Below are 22,333 nucleotides of genomic sequence, written 5' to 3'. Positions count from 1 at the left end.
CTGTGAAAAATCAGGTAGAATTTACTATAGATCTAAATCATTGGAGTTCATTTTTACATAACTTAAATGTTCTTTTAGTTGAGCTATTTCTTGAGCACTGCTCCAAAACGCCTTCCATGAGATCAAAATAAATTGATGGGCATGATGCGACCTTGTGTGTGGGTAGCACCAATTTTAGATTCTTCCCACAGTCTTCAGCAGCACTAACAGGAATTGTTAACCCATCTTATATATTGAGAGATATTGCATGTGTGTGTATGTGCGTATGTGTGTGTGTGTGTGTGTGTCCCTCTTAACTTGCAAAGAAGTAGCGATTGCATCATTATAAGAGAGGTACCTGTTAATTCAACTTCATCAGGCAGGGCTAGTTTCTCTGAGGCCTCTCTCCTTGCATGCAGATGGCTGTCGTCTCGCTGCATGCTCACATGGCTGTTCCTCTGTGTGCATGCATCCTTGGAGTCTTCTCTTCTTCTAAAACACTAGTCATATTGGATTGGAGCTCTACCCTTATGATCTCATTTAACCTTAATTACCATTTTAAAGGACTCTGTATCCAAATTTAGTCACATTAAAGGTTAGGGCTTCAAACTATAAGTATTGAGGGGACACAAAACACAGTCCATAACCATCTGGTCTCTATCTTCATGTTCTGAAACTTTTTTAAAGTTTATTTTTGAAATTTTAATTGGCAAATAATAATGATATATATACATACATATACATATATATGTATAGTGCAATGTGATAACTTGATACATGTGATATTTCTTCATCGTTGCCTTGAGACATAGTTTCCCAAGAGCAAAGGTTGGCTAGAGGGGTCTGACTGAACACAAGCACACACACTACCTCCCTACTTCCTGCCTCAAATCTCCTTACACAAAACATTCTGTCTCTCAGTGGGCATTTGATATGTACATATGAAACCCACAAAAACAGGAACACAATAAAGAGGGCCACCAGAAGACCAGAAGGATACAGGAATTCCTGGAGGATAGAAAGCAGACGGATCCGATTGACAGCAAACCTGGGGCAAAGACGATCACAGCTTAACCAAAGGTAGGCAAATGACCACCAAGGAAGTGAGAGCAGGTTAGGGATATTCCCAGCTTAGTCAACAGATACCTGCAGCAGGAGCAGGTGCTGGCACAAGAGATGAAAGAGCTGTATTCACAAGAGCCAGGTCAGGACTTGCTTCCACAGTACGAACTAAAGTGGGAAGGATACTGCGATGATTAGCACAGCCCCTGTACTAGAATGACATGAATCTGTGAGGCATTTTGCATTTTTCATAGCACCACCCCACAAATCCCACGCAAATCACAAAGATCCCAAAGGTGAAAATGTACATTTTTACAGTGGAGAGATCTGGGGTCACCACTCTATGCAAGCAAAGAAACCTAACCTGTTAATAACAGGACAACCTGACATGATGTACCTATAGATATCATGCAGTATGTACACTGAATCACCTATGAAGTATTTGTACCTAAATATTTAACCTGAATCCAATTAAGCATCAAAACCTAATTTTACATGGAATATGAAGGTAAGGGAGGGGGATTTGAGAAGAAGTTCAATGTCATCAAGAGGAAACAAGCAGACAAAATCAGAATGTAGAGTATTTTACAAGGGCAATGCTAGTAAAATATTATCTCAGGGAATCCATAACTGTTAAGACCCTTGTTAATGACCTCAGAAAGATTTAGGATGGTGCTGTCTTAGTTACACAAAGGGCTAAGAATCTAAAGGGCATGACTCCTAGCACCTCTCAGCTAAACAGCAATGCTTCGAGGACTCCTGAGGGTGTAGTTGTACAGCAGCTTCACAGGGAGCCCAAGAAGGGCAGATCTCAAAGAGCCCGGTCTGATCTCACAATGGGATAAGACCTCAGCAGAGTCTTGGAAAGGGGTGCACGTTTTGCATGTGAGAGAAAGGCAAATTATCTGTGGCCAGAGGGCAGACCATGGCAGTTTTAAAAACAGGCCGGATATGGTGGCTCATGCCTAATAATCCTAGCACTTTGTGAGGCAGAGGTGTGAGGATCGCTTGAGCCCTGGAGTTCGAGACCAGCCTGGGCAACATGGTGAGATCCTGTCTCTACAAAACATCCAAAAATTAGCCAGGTATGGTGGTGTGTGTGCCTGTAGTCCCAGCTACTTGGGAGGCTGAGGTGGGAGGATCGCCTGACCCCAGAATGTTGAGGCTGCAGTGAGCTGTGATTGTGCCACTGTGTTCCAGCCTGGGTGACAGAAAAACCACAAAAAAAAAAAAAAACCCAAAAATCAAAAACATAGCTGCAAATTCTCTGAATCTGGGTGGGCTTTGTCACAGAGCATAATGGGAGCGACAACAGAGCCTGATGGAAGTGACGCTGTGTGACTCCTGATACTGGGTCATAAAGGTAATGCAGCTCCTGTCCTGTTCCCCAAAACACTCCTCCTCAGAGCCAGGAGTCAGGATGTAAGGAAACTGACCACTCTGAGGCCATGCTAGCCAGGGAGGCTACATAGACATGCTCTGGTGGGCAGTCCCAGCTAATCACAGCCTTCCTGCCATCCCAACCAAGGTCTCAGACATGAGTGTACAGAAGCCATCTTGGAGCCTCCAGACCAGTCCAAATGACAAGTAGATACCACCAAGTGACCCTGTCAATGTCATGTGAAAAAGAAGAATTGCTTAACTGGGCTCTGCCTGAATTCACGATCGACAAAATTGTAAAATATAATAAAATAATCGTTTTAGGCCAATAAAGTTTTGGAGTGTTTTTTTTCTTAAATCTTTATATAGACTTCTAGAACAGAATTTGGCTCTCCAAACAGTCAATGTCATGGGTGGGGGATGGGGAAAATGGCGGGGGGGGGGGTTGTCTGTTTAAAGTGCTGTAACAATCAAATGCAAGGATTTGGCCTTGATTGGCTTCTGGTTCATAAAAGTAGATTACAGGTACTTTGGGGACAACTGAGGAGACTTGCACACAGACCATTACATAGTATTTTTAGGAAATTACTGTGAATTATGTATTAGCCTGTTTTTGCACTGCTATAAATAACTTCCCTGAGACTGGATAATTTATGAAGGAAAGAGGTTTAATTGACTCACAGTTCTGCATGGCTGGGGAGGCCTCAGGAAACTTACAATCATGACAGAGGGGGAAGCAGTCACCTTCTTCACAAGGCAGCAGGAGGGAGAAGAGAGAAGGAAAAAACTGTCACTTTTCACACCATCAAATCTTGTGAGAACACACTCACTATCATGAGAGCAGCATGGGGGAAAACTGCCCCCATGATCCAATCACCTCCCTTCCTTGACCCATAGGGATTACAATTCAAGATGAGATTTGGGTGGGGACATAGAGCCAAACCATATCAATTGCGTTAGATATGATCATGGTTTTATGGTCACGTAGAAAAATGTCTATTTGTAGGAGATACTGGTGTATAGGTCAAGTGTCATTATGATTGTAACTTACTTTACAATGGATCAGCAAAACAATTATACACACACACACATACACGAAGCAAATATAGCAAAAAGCTAACAACTGTTTGAATCTAGGTACTAAGTATACACATGTTCACTATGCCAGCCTTTCAACTTTTCTGTGGGTGAAGATTTTCATAATAAAAAGCTGAGAAAAAAAGATCAGAGAAAATTAACTCATAAAAATGTTTCCAACTTCAGTAGTCATGAAGACAATGTAAATTAAAACCCAAATTCAATACCACCCACCAGAATGGCTAAAATGAAAAGGACAGAAAAGCGTTGGCAAGGCTGTGAATCAAGTGGAACCTCCTCACAGAAGTGTAAAATGGTCCAACCACTGTGGAAAACTGTTGGCTGTGGCTACTCAAGCCAACATATGTAAACATATTGCATCATTATTATAGAGGTACTTGTTCATCCAAGTTTTGTTTTTCTGTGTTTTCAATCCTACAAAATTACCCTTTCCTACTATTCCTATATTTTCAGATTTTTCTGATAACTTGATAAGTAATTTATTTGCTGGTCTGATAGTGGGTTTCTCTCAGTCCAAATGAATTTTGTGGTGAGCAGATTCATTAGTTTGAGGAGAAAATGGGGGAAACAGCATTTATTTACTCATCAAGATGTTTAGGTGCCTATTAGATGCATTGGGGCTGCAAACCTGTACATATAGATGAGTATGATATGTCCTGGACTGTTAGGGAGGTCAGTCAGCACCCAGGGGAGAACATGGTAACATGAGGTGATAAAAGCAGCAATAGGCGGGTGTAGTGGCTCATGCCTGTAATCCCAGAACTTTGGGAGGCTGAGGCAGAAGGATCACTTGAGCCCAGGAGTTTGGGACCAACCTGGGCAACATAGCAAGATCCCATCTATAAAAATAATTTTTAAAAAAAATTATCTGAGTGTGGTGATGCATGCCTGTAGTAGCAGCTGCTCAGGAGGTTGAGGTGGGAGGACTACTTGAACCCAGAAGGTTGAGGCTGCAATGAGCTGTGAACGTGCCACACCACTGCACTTCAGCTTGGGCAACAGAGCAAGACTTAAAAAAAAAGCAACGATAGAGCCATGTCCAAAATGTATGGAGGTTCAGAAGGCATGGTGAATTCTCAGCTGGATATAAGAGGGGATTACAATGTTTTAGAGGAAGGATCATCAGAATAGGGCCTTAGAGTATGAGTAGGACTTTCCAGGCCCAAGGATCAACATCAAGCAAAGATGTGGGATTGTGCAAGTTCAGGACAAAGCATCTCTCCTTTCAAACCAGTCCCTCTTTTTGCTTTGCATTTCCTGGTTAATGGCTCCACCATCTACCCAATGACCTGTATCTTTATGAGACTGATGCGCTGCCTACTGTGCTAAAGCAGTAACTAACCTGTATCTTTATATGACAAGTAACATAAAAATCGAATTTGAACTGGCTTAAAGAAGAAGGGGGTTTCTAGGCTTTATAACAGGAGAGTTAAGGACTTCATGGTTGGTTGATCCAATAGCCCGAGGATACCACTGGGGGTCTATCCTTGCTTTGGTCTGCTTAAGGTCAGCTCCAGTCTATGGCTCATTTTCCTGGGGCCTTGGGTCACAAGACGGTTGCCAATTAAGTCAGGTCTATCCACCTCCCTGTTCTTGTCAAGTGGGAAAGGGCACTTCAGTCCCAGTATTCCAATAAACAGTTCTGGCATTCACTGATTGGCAGATTTAGATCACATTTTTACTCCTGAACCAAAAACTAGAGTGACAGCCATGGAATGTGCTAATTAGTGTAAGTCAGTCCAGGCCCACCTCTAAAGCAAAGGCAGAGTTCAGTTTCTCCAAAGCACATGGGCTGTACGACAAGAGAGGTTGGGAGATTGTATTGAGTGACAATCTGGAAGCTCTTAGGAAGAAGGAAGCTGGATAGAAAACAAATAAATGTTCATTGCAGTTACTACCTGCAATGAACAAATAAATGTTCATTTCAATTACTAGCTGCAATTCAGGAGACTGGGAAGAATTTGGTATTTCTTACTCTCTTACCTCCCCACATCCAACCAGTCAACAAATTCTGCTGATTCTACCTCCTTGTTATTATATTATCTGCCCCAACTGCCTTTGTTCAACCGCCATCATTTCTCACCCATATGCTTAAAATGCCTTCTAATTGGTGTCCCTGCCTCTACTGTCTCCTCGCTCTGGAGTTCCTTTGAACAACTCTGAGAATGATCTTCCTACTTCCAAGTTCTGATCCTGTTACTCCCCTGCTTATGACCCAAATGGCTTCCCACTGGTTACAGAATAAATTCTGAATTCCTGGATAAGTCACTTCCTGGGGGTCACGTCTTTCATGTTGTGTGTATTAGTCTGCTGGAGTCATAACAACGTATCACAGACTGAGTGGCTTAATAACAGAAATTAGTTTTCCCACAGTTCTGGAGGCTGGAAGTCCAATATCAAGGTGTCCACAGGGTTTGTTTCTGGTGAGGCCTCCCACCTTGGCTTGCAGATGGCCACCTTCTTGCTCTGTCCTAACATAGGCTTTCCTCTGTGCATACTCATCCATGGAGTCTCTTTCTCTTCTTTTAAGACACCAGTCACGTTGGGTTAGGGCTCCACCCTTATGATGTCATTTAACCTTAATTACCTTTTTAAGGATGCTATCTCCAAATATAGTCATTGGGAATTAGGGCTTCAAACTATGAATTTAGGGAGAGCATAATATAATCCATAACAACCTGGTTTCTATCTTCATCCCCTGATATTTATCTTTTATTTAATTTAAATTAAAAAAATTTTTTTTGAGATGGAGTCTCACTCCATCACCAAGGCTGGAGTGCAGTGGTGCACTCTGCTCACTGCAACTTCCACCACCTGGGTTCAAGCGATTCTCCTGCCTCAGCCTCCCAAGTAGCTGGGACTACAGGTGCATGTCACCACACCCAGCTAATTTTTTTTTTTGTATTTTTAGTAGAGACAGGGTTTCACCATGTTGGCCAGGCTGGTCTTGAACTCCTGACCTCAAATGATCCACCTGTCTCAGCCTCCCAAAGTGCTGGGATTACAGGCATGAGCCACCATACCTGGCCCTTTTAAAAATTTTTAATTGACAAATAATAATGGTATATATTTATGGGATACAACGTAATGATTTGATACATGTGACACTTCCTCATTTCTGCCCTGGGATATAGTTTCTCAAAAGCAAAGGTTGGCCAGAGATGTCTGACTGAACACAAGCACATACACTACCTCCCTACTTCCTGCCTCAAATCTCCTTACACAACACATTCTGTCTCTCTGTGAGTATTTCCTATGTACACATGAAACCCACAAAAACACATGAACAAAATAAAGAGGGCCACCAGAAGACCAGAAGGATACAGGAATTTCTGGAGGATAGAGAGCAGGTGAGATCTGATTGACAGCAAATCTGGAGCAAAGACGAACACGGCTTAACCAAAGGTAGGCAAAATGACCACCAAGGAGTGAGGGCGGTTCAGGGATATTTTAAGCCTAAGTCAACAGACACCTGGAGCAGGAGCAGGTGCTGGCACAAGAGATAGAAGAGCTGTATTTGAAGCTGTCCTCACAGGGTTAACAAGAGTTCTGGACAGAAATATAGTTATAATTAAGCATTAGTCAGGCTGCAATTTGACTCATTTCCTTGTAGCCAGAATTCTTGGAGCACTAGATGTTGACCATTTGTATCCCCATTGTTTCTACAGATGAAATTTCTGATGTTAGAATCATAAGGGTTTTGTTTAAGAATGACTTAAACAGATCCTTAATTCTAGTGGAGTAGCTGATGCCAACCACTTCAAAGATCCCACAGAAGAACCAAATCAATGTACAGATACAGTTTCTTTATCTCCCTGCCCCATGACATCACCCTGGACTCGCTGACCAATCGACCATCTCCACACTTTGGCCCATTCCAAAACCCTTAACATCCCTAGCCCCAAACTCCTCACGGAGACAGATTTGGGATTTTCTCCTATCTTATTATTTGGTGGCCCTATGATTAAACCTCTTTCTCTGCTGCAACCCAATGTCTTAGCATACTGACTTGCCACGTGCGTCAGGCAAAGAACCGATTACAGTTACAAATTCTCGAGAGCCAGGGCAGGACATGCTTCCATAGCACAGACTAAAATTGGAAGGATGCCAAGATGATTAGCATGGTCCCTGCACAAGGATGACATGAATTTTTGAAACATTTCGTATTTTTCCTGGCATCACCCCACAAATTCCATGAAAGTCACAAGGAAGAAAATGTACATTTTTACAATGGAGAGGCCTGGGGGTCACCACCATATGCAAGTGATGGAACCTAACGTATTAATAGTAGGACAACCTGCCATGATATACCTATAGATATCATGCAGTATAATGTATTCAAAATCACCTACAAAGTATTCTTGCCAAAATATTCAACCTTAATCAAATCAAGCCTCTAGACCCAATTTTGCAGGAAATATGGAGGTGAGGGAAGGGGATTTGAAAAAAGTTAAATGACACCAAGAGGAAACAAGCAGACAAAATCAAAATGGGGAACATTCTACAAGAGTAATACTAGGAAAATAGTCTCAGGAAATCCAGTGCGTAACTGTAAGACCCTTGTTAATGGCCTCACAAAGACTTAAAATGGTGCTTTTTGTGTGTCCTCTTAGTTATATCCGAAATTCCTGAAGAATCCAAAGGGCATGCCTCTTAGCCCATGTCAGCTAGACAATAATACTTCTAAGACTTCTACAGCAGCCTCATGGGGATCCCACAATAAAGAAGGGCTGATCTCAAACAGCCTGAGCCTGGTGTCCTAATGGAATGAGAGTCTGGAGGAATCTTGGAAAAAGGTGTGTGTTTTGCATGTGAGAAAAAGGCAAATTATTTGTGACTGAAGAACAGATCATTGCAGCTTTAAAAACGTAGCTGCAAATTCTCTGCATCTGGGTGGGTTTTGTGACTGCTTCAAACAACAGAGCCTGATGGAAGTGATGCTGTGTGACTCCTGATACTGGGTCATGAAAGGTAGTGTGGCTCCTGTTCTGGTCTCCAAAACACTTGTCCTCAGAGCCAGGAGACAGGATGTAAGGAAACTGACCATTCTGGGGCCATGCTAGCCAGAGAGGCTACATGGACATGCTCTGGTGGACAGTCCCAGCTGATCACAGCCTTCCTGCCATCCCAACCAAGGTCTTGGACATGAGTGTGCAGAAGCCATCTTGGAGCCTCCAGACCAGTCCATATGACAAGTGGATACCACCAAGTGACCCTGTCAATGTCATGTGAAAAAGAAGAATCACTTGACTGGGCCCTGCCTGATTATGATCGACAAAATTGTAAAATATAATAAAATAATTGTTTTAAGCCACTAAGGTTTTGGGGTTTTAAAAAATTTTATATAGACAACTGGAACAGAATTTGGCTCTCCAAAAAATCAATGTCGTGGGTGGGAGGTGGGGAAAATCAGGGATCTGTTTAAAGTGCTATAACAATCAAATGCAAGGATTTGGCCTTGATTAGCTTCTGGTTCAAAAAAGTAGATTACCGGTACTTTGGGGACAACTGAGGAGACTTGCACACAGACTGTTACATAGTATTTTTAGGAAATCATTGTTAATTATGTTATATATGATCATGGTTTTATGGTTATGTAGAAAATATCTATTTCTAGGAGATAATGGTGTAATTATGAGTCAAGTGTAATTATGACTGCAACTTCCTTTACAATGGATCAGCGAAACAATTATATATATGTATGTATATGTGTATATATATATATACACACACACATGCACAAGAAGCAAATATAGCAAAAGGCTAACAATTGTTTAACTCTAAGTACTAAGTATATGCATTTTCATTATGCCAGCCTTTCAACTTTTCTGTGTTTTAAGATTTTCATAATAAAAAGCTGAGAAAAAAAGAGCATAGAAAATTTAACTCCTAAAAATGCCTCCAACTTCATTAGTCATGAAGAAAATTTAAATTAAAACCCAAATGCAATACCACCCACAAGAATGGCTAAAATGAAAGGGACAGAAAAGCGTTGGCAAGGCTGTGAATCAAGTGGAACCCCCTCACAGAAGTGTAAAATGGTCCAATCACTGTAGAAAACTGTTGGCCCTATCTTCTAAAGCCAACATGTAGCTACCCTATGACCCAACAACTCCCGTTCCAAAAGAAGTCCATACATATGTTCATCAAAATATATGAGTAAGTACTGCTAACAATAGCCTCAAGCTGAAAACTACCCAAATGTACATCAACAGGAAAAGGAATAGATAAATGTTTGTTCATAAAGTGAAATGCTATACATCAACAAGCATGAAGAAACCACAACCACACAGAACAAGGTGGATTAATCTCACAAACATGCTACATGAAAGAAGTCAGATATGAAAGAATATGATTCCATTGATAATATTTTAATAGAGATAATATTTTAATCAAATAATATTTAATAAATCTACAGTAATAGATGTTAAGGCAATGATTACCCTTGGAGGTGCAGTGACTGGAAGGGGATGCAAGGCCCCTAGTTGTTCTGTTTCTTGATCTTGGTGCTGGTTATAAGAATATGTTAACTTTGAGGAACTTTCCAATATATGCTACATTTTAATACAAAGTTAAGAAAAATAAAAGAAAAAGATCTTCTCCCACATATGCTGACTCAGAAGCTGTCATTACCTTCCCCACCCCCACCACCAGGATAAAGCCTTGAGTAGAGCTCTCTGAAATGGGACTTCTGAAACTGGGGCCAAAGAAGGAGGGAGGTATTTCAGGTAAGTTACAATGACCCTGAGAGCTCCTCTTACTTAGAAGGCAAACATATTATCCTTTCCTAATTTAGTGGTCTGTCATTAGGAGACCCAATATTTACTTTTGAACTACAAAATAGATAAATGATAGATGGACTGATATAGACAGATATTCAATTACAACTTCCAAGGATAAGTATTAATAGATACCTAAGAATTATCAACAGTTGGGAAACACAACACACACACAAAAGCATCAAACTCAACAAATAGAAAAATGAGTATCCAAAAAACAGAATTCATAAAGCAATCAAAAGACTTTAAAATAATTATAATTAATATTATCAGAGAGAAGAAACCGCTAATAAATAAACCACTCTGTTTTTGGAAATTAAAAATATTAAAAATATTATCACCACCATAAAATAAACCCTCCACAACTTAATAGGTAGGGTACATAGCAGAATAGACTCAGCTGAAAATGAGCTAAAAGATCAAGTTGAGAGATTTTCCAACCTCCTGAATAGCTGGGATTACAAGCGTGTATCACCATGTCTGGCTAGTTTTTGTATTTTTGGTAGAGATGGGGTTTCATCATGTTGGCCAGGCTGGTCTTGAACTCCTGGCCTCAAGTGATCTGCCTGTCTTTGCCTCCCAAAGTGCTGGGATTACAAGTGTGAGCCACTGCACCCGGCCATTCCCCCTGAGTCTTGATGAAATCTTTTGAGACCAGGGACCATGTCTTTTTTCATCTTTGATTCTCCAGTTTGTGACAGGGTGCTTAGCCCATAGTAGTTATTCAATAGGTGTTGAATGAGTCATCTAGAGTAGTCAAATTCAGAGATAGAATGTGGAATGATGGTGGCTAGGGGATGGGAGGTGGAGGGGAGAATGAGGAATTATTTTTTAAGGAGTACAGAGTTTCAGCTTGGGAAGATTAAAAAGTCCTAGAGATGGATGTTGCTGATAGTTGTACAACAATGTGAATGTACTTAATGCCACTGAACTCTACTCTTAAAATGGTAAATTTTATGTTATGCATCTTTTTACCACCATTACATTTTTTTAAAATGTTGAATAAATAAATGATGGTGTGACAGGCAGAATAATTGTTCTCCCCAAAGATGTCCAAGTCATAGTTCCTGGAACCTGGGAATCTATTATGTTACCCATCAAAGGATAATTAAGGTTACAGATGGAATTAAAGTTGCTAATCAGTTGAGTTTGAGCTGAAGAGATTATGCCGGGTCATTTGTGTTAGCCCAATGGACTCACATTGATTCTTCTAAGTGAAAGAGGGAGGCAAGAGCAGAAGTCAGGGGTTTGGAAATGCAACATTGCTGGCTTTGAAGATAGAGGAAGGGCCATGACCCAAGGAATGTAGGTGGCCTCTGGAAGGTGGAAACAGCAAGGAAATGGATTATCCAGAATCACACAGCTCTGCTGACACCGTGATTTTAGCCCAGTGAGACCCATCTCAGACTTTTGCCCCCTAGAACTGTAAGATAATAAATTTATATAGTTGTAAACCACTAAGTGGGTGATAATTTGTTATTGCAATAATAGGAAATGAATACAAATGGCAATGACATGATTAGAAAAAGTTTTTATGTATAAGAACATTCAGTTTTTATTATCATGAACTACTTCAGGCACACCAAAAAGGCATATTTTTCTGAATGCCTATATATCCAGGTCTGCACAACACACAAACAGTAAGCAATTAAAATGCGAAACTGACTATTTTCTCCTTAAAACCATCAATGGTCCCTGCAGCCTGCAGGAGAGAGCCTAAATCTTTGCTTCTAACTGGGCTCCTGCCTGCAGCTTTGGCCTAATCCTCTGCCTGCCCCTCTGGAAATACTGAATTTCTGGCATTCTCACTCAAGTTCATTCATGCAGTTCCCTCTGCCTGGAGTGCCTTCACTCCTCAGCTCAGATGTTCTCTCCTCCTCAAAGCATTCTCTAACCTCCAGCTTCAACTAAATTCCTCTTCTCTCTATACTGTAGATACAGCATCTGCTCTAGATAGTTATCCTAGTACTTACTGCAATACAATGAAGTTATTTCAACCCTGTTGCTATACTGCAAGCTCCTCGAAGACAGGAGCAGTACTAGCATTTGGGGATTGTTTGCTAAAATGTCTCAACTGAAGCATCCCCTAGATACTTAAAAGAAATGTGAAACGAGCCCAATTTTGTTTTAAAAACACAGCCTGAAGAATTTGGTTGAATAAAAAATAGTAATATTATCTAACTTTGGTACATAAAAAGATAATATAGCACTTTTCTATTTTTACAAAGCCACTTTTTAGTTCTATAAATTTGGTTTCATTTTAAGCAAAGTTTAAACTTATCTCAAAATTTAGCAAGTATAACCAGAATATATTCTTTTTTCACCTTTCAGGCTAGCAATGATATTTAAAGTTTGAGAAGGCAATATATTGGATAGGATTATAAATTGAGTCAAACTCTTTGGAGGGCAATTCAGCACTGTCAAAATGTTAAATGAATATACTCTTTGATGCAGGAATTCTATTTCTAGAATTTTTTTCTGTAACACCCTGCACATGTGTGAAAAGAGATGTATAAGGATATCCATTGAAGCATTGTTCCTAATAGCAAAAGATTGAAATCAACTAAAAGCCTATCAATAGGACACTAGCAAAATAAATTTTGGTGATTTTACTATGGAACACTACAAAGCCATTAAAAACATGAGGTTGATCTAAGTGGCTGATCTGATATGATCCCCAAGTAATATATTAAGTGAGAAAAAGCACTGTGATAAGTAAGAAAAAGAAATAGAAAGCATACAGTTTGAGAAGAAATAAAACTGTCCTTATTTGTAGGAGAAATAGTGACAACACCAAATGCTGGTGAGGATGCAAAGAAACTGGATTGCTGATGGGAACACAAAATGGTACAATCACTCTGGAAAACAGATTGGTAATTTCTTATAAAATTAAATATGCAATTACCATATGACCTAGTAATTGTACTCTTGGGCATTAATTCCAGAGAAATGAGAACTTATGTTCATGCAAAAACTTGTACATGAATGCTCCTGGAAACTTTATTCATAATAATCCAAATCCGCAAACAACCTAGATGTCCTTCAACAGGTTGATGGCTAAACAAACTGTAGTACATTCATATCATGGAATACTATTCATCAATAAAAAGTAATAAGCTATTGCATGACTAATAGTTGTGCATTTATTATGCAACAACTTGGATGAATCTCCAGGAAATTGTGTTGGGAGAAAAAAAGGCCAATACCAAAAGATAATACACTGCATATTTTAATTTATATAACATTTCTGAAAAGACAAAATTTCGGAAATGGAGAATAGATTGGTGGTTTCCAGGGGGTTCAGGATGGGGGAAGGGACAGGGAAAAGCTGGGTATGGTTATAAAAGGGAAACATAAGAGATCCCTATTGGGATGGAACTGTTCTGAACTTTGACTTTGGTGGTGGATCCCAAACCTACACATGTGATAAAATTGTATAAAGATAAGTACATATATAGAAGAGTACCAGTAAAAGTGGGGAAATCTGAATAAGGTCAATGGATTATATCAATGTCAATATCCTGGTTGTGATATTGTACAACAGTTTTGCAAGATGTTACCATTGGGGGAAACTGGATAAAGAGTACCCAGGTCTCCCTATATTACAGTGAGTCCCTGAGTTACAAAGGCTTGATACAATTTTTCCAACTTTACCATGCTGTGAAAGTGATAACTATTTAGTAGAAACCGTACTTCAAATTTTGCATCTTGATCCTTTCTCGGGCTAGTGATATGCAGTATGATACTCTCTTTTGATGCTGGGCAAGGGGGAGTGAGCCGCAGCTCCCAGTCAGCTGTGCCACCATGAGGGTAACCAACCAATATTCTACAGGGTCTTGTCTTGCCAGATGATTTTGCCCAAATGTAGGCCAATGTAACTGCTCTAAGCATGTTTAAGGTAGGCTAGGCTAAGCCATGATGTTTAGTAGGTTAGGCGTATTAAATGCATTTCTGACTTATTATATTCTCAACTTATGATGGGTCTACTGCGATGTAACCCCGTCATAAGTCTAGGAGTGTCTATATTTCTTTCTTTCTTTTTTTTTTTTTTGAGATGGAGTTTCGCTCTGTCGCCCATGCTGGAGTGCAGTGGCACAATCTCGGCTCACTGCAAGCTCCGCCTCCCAGGTTCACGCCATTCTCCTGCCTCAGCCTCCCGAGTAGCTGGGACTACAGGCGCCCACTGCCACGCCTGGCTAATTTTTTGTATTTTTAGTAGAGATGGGGTTTCACCGTGTTAGCCAGGATGGTCTTGATCTCCTGACCTCGTGATCCACCCGCCTCGTTCTCCCAAAGTGCTGGGATTACAGGCGTGAGCCACTGCACCCGGCCAAGTGTCTGTATTTCTTATATTTGCAATATGAACCAACAAATACCTTTAAAAGTTTAATTAAAAAAATCAAGGTACAGAACAATGTGTGTAGCATACTACCAATTCTGTAAAAACAGGGGCTATATATTTATAACTGTGCTTGTATTAGCATAGAATATTTCTAGAAATCTATTAATAAAAATGGTAACAGTGGCTTCCTCTAGGGAGGAGAACTAAGAACCTGAGGGTCAAGGGAGGAGGGAGACTTACTTTCCACCGTATATATTTTTTTGCATGGTTTAACATTTAAAACCTGTGCATGTATCGTTTTTACATTTGAAACTCGAAAAAACTGTAAAGCAAATGTGAAATTTAAATAATTTTTTGTAGTGAATGCAAAGATGAGAGCTTACAAACCATCAGTTTGTGTACCACAATGATCCTACACCCCTTTCAGTGAGGGACATCAGGGCTTTAATGGTAGGAGAGGGAAAAGAACCCAGGCTAGTGCCAGCAATATGCACCCACCTCAGAAGTCCACCTGAATCTCCTGATTAATAAGTTTGGGGTGGGAAGGGGTGTCACTGTACCCCACGAAGTGACAAAGCACGGTTCCCCAACATTCTGCTACTGGATGTATAGATGGCTCTGTGACTCCACTACAAATCACCATGGTTGAGCCCCAGGGGAGCTTTTATCTTCTGAAATGTCATTACACATAATTTAAATTTTTAAATCATTAATTTGTGAAATATCATTACACATAATTTAAAATTTTAAATCATTAACAGTCCCAGCCACGTAGGTGTTGTTATTGCATTAATGTGTTGAGCTGGAGGGTGTGCTGTAGGTAAAGCAGACTCACACTTCAGCAGGAATCAGGAATGCCCCCTGACAATTCTGATCCCTTGAAGTGAAGCTACTTACAGCTGTCTGATCCTGAGAAACAGGCCCGGTTGCCTGTTTACTTTATTTATGACGATCAATATCACATCACTATCACTGAGTTCTTTCAACTTCCTTACAGCTTATCCTGTTCACCTAATATTTGATGGTGAAACCTCTTTTTAGGAGATAAAGGTTTTTACTTAATGAAAATAGAAAAATTAACTAAAGAGTCTATAAAAATACGCTTTAAAAAATCCTGCATCCCACACTATCTCCATAAACGCAAGACAATATAATGCAGTTGAAATTTAGAATGTGAGACTTAAAGTACAGAAAGTATGGTTTGATCCCATGCTAAACAGATTAAGCATGTATTTTAGAAAAAAGACACTTTTTCCCTCCACCCATCTCCAATGCCATGAAAGATCTAAAATATTTCAGACCTGAAAGATGCTCAAATCTGTCAGCACTAGCAGTTGGGAAAGCAATGCAAATAGAACATTACACCTCTCCAAAACCTACCATTCTCATTCTTACCACACAACAAACCTCGTTACAGACCATGAAAAACAGACGCCTTGTCAATTGTACTGACGCTAATACCAAAAAAAAAAAAAAAAGTGTTTAATGCCAGGAACTGAGCATTCTGTTTTCTTGTAAGCAATGCAGTGTGAAAAAAATATACAGAAAAGTGGTACATTTGGCAGCTAGCACATTTAAGAAATAGTGCCCAAAAAACAGGAGGACTGGGCACGGTGGTTCATGCCTATAATCCCAGCACTTTGGGAGGGGGAGGCGGGTGAATAACTTGAGCCCAGGAATTCGAGACCAGCCTGGGAAACATGGTGATACCCCATCTCTATTTAAAAAAAAAAATTAGCTGGGTGTGTGGTGCAAACCTGTAGTACAAAAAACTCGGGAGGCTAAGATGGAAGGATTGCTTGAGCCTGGGAAGTTGAGGCTGCAGTGAGCTGTGATCACGCCACTGCACTCCAGCCTGGGCAATAGAGTGAGACCTTGTCTCAAAAAAAAAAAAAACAAAAAAACAGGAGAGAAGAAGCAGATCTCTGATTTACTGAAAAATGCATGATTTTTATAAGGTCTATTGTGAATGGAAAACCCTCCCAGCTTTGTAGGAGTTAGATCATTGATGCACTTTGGTATTTAAGAATAAGGCGAGGCTTAGGCAAAACCAAATCCCGTGGACTGTGAGGATGTGTGTGTGTGAGAGGGTATTATGTTCAGTGTCCCATTTGGATAATGAATTCTGTCACTGAGAATTGGCTGCTCCATTAAGGATCTCTGATAACTGCCTCTCTTTAGCCTGCTTAGTTCTCAGAGGCTGTGTGGGAAGAGTCACCTTTCCTGGGACACCAAAATCATGCCCTGTGCAGGTGGAGTTTCCCTGGTGATGATGCCCTTGGCTGCTTGTGCTGGTGTCCTGGTTTTGGGGATGCTAGCTGGGTCTATGTCTGGGATGACCAACTGTCCCAGTTTGCCCAGGACTGAGAAGTTTCTTGGGACACAAGACTTTTAGTGTTAAAACTGAGCCGGTCCTACCCACAACAGCCTAAAAGGCAGAACTAACTCAAGGGTCCATTGATGAATAAATGAGCAAACAAAATGTGGAATATTGTTCAGCTTGCAAAAGGAAAGAAATTCTGACACATGCTACAACATAGAGGAACCCCGAGGACATTATGCTACATGAAATAAGCCAGTCACAAAAGGACAAATGCTATATGATTCCACCTATAGGAGGTACTTAGAGTAGTGAGATTTATAGAGGCAGAGAGGAGATGGTTGCCAGGGGCTGGGGAGAGGGGAAATGGGGAATTAGTGTATAATGTGTGCAGTTTTAGTTTGGAAAGATGAGAAGTTCTAGAGATTGATGGTGGTGATGTTTGCACAATGACACCACAGACCAGCATGCTTGAAAGCCATTAGAATGATAAATGTTATGACATATACGTTTCACTACTATTAAAAATTTAAACCTAGTCCCAGGTAAACTGGGACAGTTGGCCACTCATGTCTTACACCTGCCTGCCTTTTCTCCTCCATTCCTCCAACAGATAGATATAACTCAGGATGCTGCTTACTCAGTGTGGTCTCATCCATGGCAGATTTCATGGTCTCAGCTCCTGTTATACGAAAGGGCAGGTTCTGAAGCATGGGATTCCACTTTCCCTCTAGTCCTGGATACAGCTGATTGGATGGGCAAACCCCTGTTCCAAGCAGAGCACAACTCATGGGCTTGGCTTGAAAGGATTAACTGAACCAATCAGAGTCCTCCCTTGAATACTGGTTGACACAAAGTACAGTTGCAGCTGACATGGACACTGGAGTGGAGAAACAGAAACAGGTTAGTGTGGTGGCTCACACCTGTAATCCCAGCACTTTGGGAGGCCGAGGGGGACAGATCATCTGAGGTCAGGAGTTTTAGACCAGCCTGGCCAACATGGCGAAACCCTGTCTCTACTAAAAATACAAAAATTAGCCAGGCGTGGTGGTGGGTGCCTGTAATCCAGCTACTTAGGAGGCTGAGGCAGGAGAATCACTTGAGCCCAGGAGGAGGAGGTTGCAGTGAGCTGAGATTGCAGGACTGCACTCCAGCCTGGGTGACAGGGTGAGACCCCATCTCCAAAAAAAAAAAAAGATACAGTGGCTCAGGAAATATCCCTGTAATAATAGGTTTAGCAAAGCACAGAAAAGACTCTGGTGGTAACACGTAGTGTATACGTATGTGTAGATATAGAATATATATATATATATGCATATATAAAATAACAATACTATTTGAAGCTTTGCTATAGGATTTTTTTTCCCCAACAGAAGATCCATATACCTTGTTACTGCTCTGCCTATCTCATTTTCTGTCAGTTTTCACCCACATCCTCTCCTCTCCAAGCTCAGCCACAGTTATTATTGCCTTTAGCCCTTTGTGCCTGAGGTTCCCTTCCTAGCAGGGTCTCCCTGTTGGCCCCAGTGAATTGAATTTCATCTCATGCTCACTGAGCCTCTACTAGGTGTCATATACTGTGCCAAGCACTGCATATGCATGACCTCACTTTCACCTGCATAACAACTCTCTGTGGTGGGAACTATTATTTTCCTCATTTTACAAATTAGGAATTTACCTGCTATGCTTTGAAAGTGTCCTACAAAGTTCATGTCTTGGAAGCTTAATCCCCAGTGCAACAGTGTTAAGAGGTAGAAACTTTAAGAAGAGATTAGGTCATGAAGACTCTGCCCTTATCTATGGATTAACCCAGAAGAGTGGGTTTGTTATAAAAGCAAGTTCAGCCCTCTTCCTGTGTGCCTGGGTTCTCTTTTGCCCTTCCACCTTCTGCCATGGGATGATACAGCAAGAAGGCCCTCACCGGATACCAGCACCTTGATCTTGGACTTCCCAGTTTCCAGAACAGTGAGAAAATAAATTTATGTTCTTTATAAATTACCCAGTCTGTGGTTACTCTGTTACAGCAGCACGAAATAGACTAAGACATTACCCAAGATCTCATAGCTCATAAGTGGTTGACCTTGTATTCAAAACACAAGTCTATTGAAGTTCATTGCTTGTGCTGTTAATCACTACATCACACTAGCATCTGCTTAGAAGAATTAATCACTTGAACCAATAAAAAAAGTTATATGAAATTAAATTAATACATTTTTCTTACAGAGGCTGTGATATGAAGAAAGCTATGCTGTAAGTTTTCTGTATCTGCCGATTGGATTTATAATCTCAAGGCATTTTGTAATCAAATACAAGTTCCCAAAATTTCCACAAAGAGAAACGTAACTTATATAGTTCTGAGCTGTTCTGCCAGCCATATACCACAATGCAATCTTTCTAATCACTGTGTGACAATGCATAAGCACTGCTTAGTAATATATTGTACCACATGGCTTTGTGTCAGCATTTCTGAGTCATGGCTGTGTACCTATAACAGTCAAGTGACATATGCTCTAATGGGGTCTGACTCACTTAAATAAGTCCATTAACTTGACAAGTTTGATTTTATAAAGCTGAAGAGGACTCTCTGAGCTCTGGGTTTTTTTCATCTCTATATAAAACTATGGTATGAGTTCAAAAATATCCCTATGACGCTGTGTGGCCTTAACCATTGCTTAACTCCTCTCCTTTTTCATCTTGAATTAAATTTCTCAAACATATAGTGTGCCCTTGCTGTGTCCACCTCTTACTCCACACTCACTTCTACATCCCCTGAGCCTGTACTCTGGCTTCTGCTCCCTCCATGTCACTGAACTTACCCACGACCTCCTACACCCTTTTCAGATATTACCTGACTTGGTTTCTCTGCAGAATTTGATGCTATTTGGCTCTCTATTCTTCCTGATATTTTCTCTCCTCTTGCATTCCACTATGGCATTCCACCTTGGTACTTCTCTTACCTTTTGCTAGTTTTTGGTCTCTCTTGCTGGTCACATTTTTTCTTCTTTTTTGATGAGGATATAGTATACTTACTCCCCTTTCTCTTTCAAGTCTACACACATCCCTAGATGATCTCATCAGCTGTCATGGCTTCCAATATGACCTTCATGGTGGTGACTCCCAGGTTGATGCCTCCTGAATTCACACCAACATTCCAATCACCCCTATATGGATGGCTGGGGCCACGTAAACTCTACCAAGTCCCAGAAGTGAATTTATTACCTTCCTTTATTCTTGTGTCCATGAATGGTGCCATCTCCCTATTACCCACAATAAAACCTAAAATTCTCTTTAGATGTTTTCTACTGTGTCCTCCACATCCAACCAGTCACCATGTCTTGTTGCTTCTAATTCCTAAACATCTGGGGACCCCATAATCTCCTTTCTGAGTATTGATTATGTTTCACCTGAAATATTGAGCTATCTCCATAAAGAGTCTCTTAATTGAACTCACCATCTGTCTCATTTCCATGAATCTATCCTCCACCCTTCTGCCTTGGGGATCTTTCTAATGGAATCTGAATAAATCTTAGGGTGCCCAATGCCCATCTGAGCTTGATGTGGCATTCAAAGAACTATACCCCAATGACCAAAGGTAATTAAAAATACTTTCAATTTTCACTTATATATCTGGAAAAACATCAAAAGAGGCCCTGTTCTTCATTCTAGACACTGCCTCCCGAAATCCTTTTTCTCAGCTTTGCATTAATTTAAAGAACAAGGTAAATTTATATACACTGGCCTGAACAGCTAAAGTGATTGGTATACTCTTAAGTAAAAAAACACAAGTTGGCAGGGCGTGGTGGCTCATGCCTGTAATCCCAGCACTTTGGGAGGCTGAGGTGGGTGGATCATGAGGTCAGGAGTTTGAGACCAGCCTGGCCAATATGGTGAAACCCCATCTCTACTAAAAATACAAAAAAACTAGCCAGCTGTGATGGCATGCACCTGTAGTCCCAGCTACTCAGGAGGCTGAGGGAGGAGAATTGCTTGAACCCAGGAGGCAGAGGTTGCAGTGAGCTGAGATTGTGTCACTGCACTCCAGCCTGGGCAATAGAGGGAGACTCCATCTCAAAAAACAAACAAACAAACAAAAAACCAACAACAAAAACACAAGTTGAAGACAAAGATGTATATCAAAATTCCATTTTTGTTTTCCAAAAAGTGCATGTGGGCCAAGCGTGGTGGCTCATGCCTGTAATCCCAGCACTTTGGGAGGCTGAGGCAGGCAGATCACTTGAGGTCAGGAGTTGCAAGACCAGCCTGGCCAACATGGTGAAACCCTGTCTCTACCAAAAACATAAAAATTAGCCAGGTGTGGTGGTGTGCACCTGTATACCAGCTACTCGGGAGGCTGAGGCAGAAGAATCACTTGAACCTGGGAGGCGGAGTTTGCAGTGAGCCAAGATTGTGCCACTGCACTCCAGCCTGGGCAACACAAGAAGACTCCATCTCAAAAAAAAAAAAAAAAAAAAAAGTGTATGTGGAATCCACCCCACCTGCTCACCACTGGGTGCCTGTGCACATTGTCCACTGGATGCCACCAGTGCCCCTGTGCATCACTGGGGAGACCTAAAGACAGCATGCCCCTCCTGCCACCAGCATCCATGCAGGGATTGACCCCTGCCACCTGCCACTGCTGATGTGCAACATCCAGGGTCCTGAGAAGAAGCCCACCCCACCTGTTGCTGCTGGTACTAGTGTGCATTGTCTGAGGCCTGGGGATAGATCAGCTCCACCCACAACTACCGGCATATGCACACACCATCAGGGAACCTGAAGACAGGTATGTTCCACCTGCCACTGGCATCCACACATGTTGTCTGGCAGCTTGTGGATCGACCCACCCTGCCCACTCCACAGGTGTCTGTGCATGCCATCTAGGGGCCTGAGGACAGGCCCACCCTTACCCACCACCACCACAACTGGCACCTGAGAACTGGCCTGCTGACTGTTTCTATTCCCAGCAAAGTCTCACCACAGCCTCTGCTAACAACCATGGTCTAAGCCACTGAAGAACTCACAGACACCACTGATGCTGATTATAGTTTACAAAACCACATGGCAACTATAACACTGTGTCCACCCAGAATCACAGCCAAAGCACTCTACCCAACCAATGCTATAGTTAAATCTATAGGAAAAAGTCTTCCTATGACAGCCAATTCATAAAATTGGATGAAACAGCTATTACACCAGATGCATAGACATCAACATAAGGACATAAGAAACATGAAAAGGCAAGAAAACATGACCACTGCAAAGGAAAGCAATAACTCTCCAGTAATGGATCCCTCAAAAAAGGAAGTTTATGAAGTGCCTGAAAAAGAATTCAAGATAATGATATTAAAGAAACTCAGTGAGATATGAGAGAAC

At 41.2% G+C, this 22,333-nt stretch overlaps 1 long non-coding RNA gene and 2 pseudogenes across 1 annotated transcript in view; 2 read left to right on the top strand and 1 right to left on the bottom strand.

The window, feature by feature from the left end:
• The window catches only part of LOC129394081 (uncharacterized), a 92,911-nt gene that overhangs the window by 2,245 nt on the left and 68,333 nt on the right, over positions 1 to 22,333 (bottom strand). The gene's annotated exons all lie outside the window — the stretch shown is intronic.
• LOC112437519 (U6 spliceosomal RNA) lies at positions 1,190 to 1,290 on the top strand (annotated as a pseudogene).
• On the top strand, positions 7,594 to 7,690 carry LOC112437514 (U6 spliceosomal RNA; annotated as a pseudogene).

The sequence above is a fragment of the Pan paniscus genome, chromosome 18, assembly GCF_029289425.2.
Source record: "Pan paniscus chromosome 18, NHGRI_mPanPan1-v2.0_pri, whole genome shotgun sequence".
Classification (NCBI taxonomy): domain Eukaryota; kingdom Metazoa; phylum Chordata; class Mammalia; order Primates; family Hominidae; genus Pan; species Pan paniscus.
Note: the sequence above shows the minus strand (reverse complement) of the source record. Positions and strands in the feature narration are given on the sequence as shown.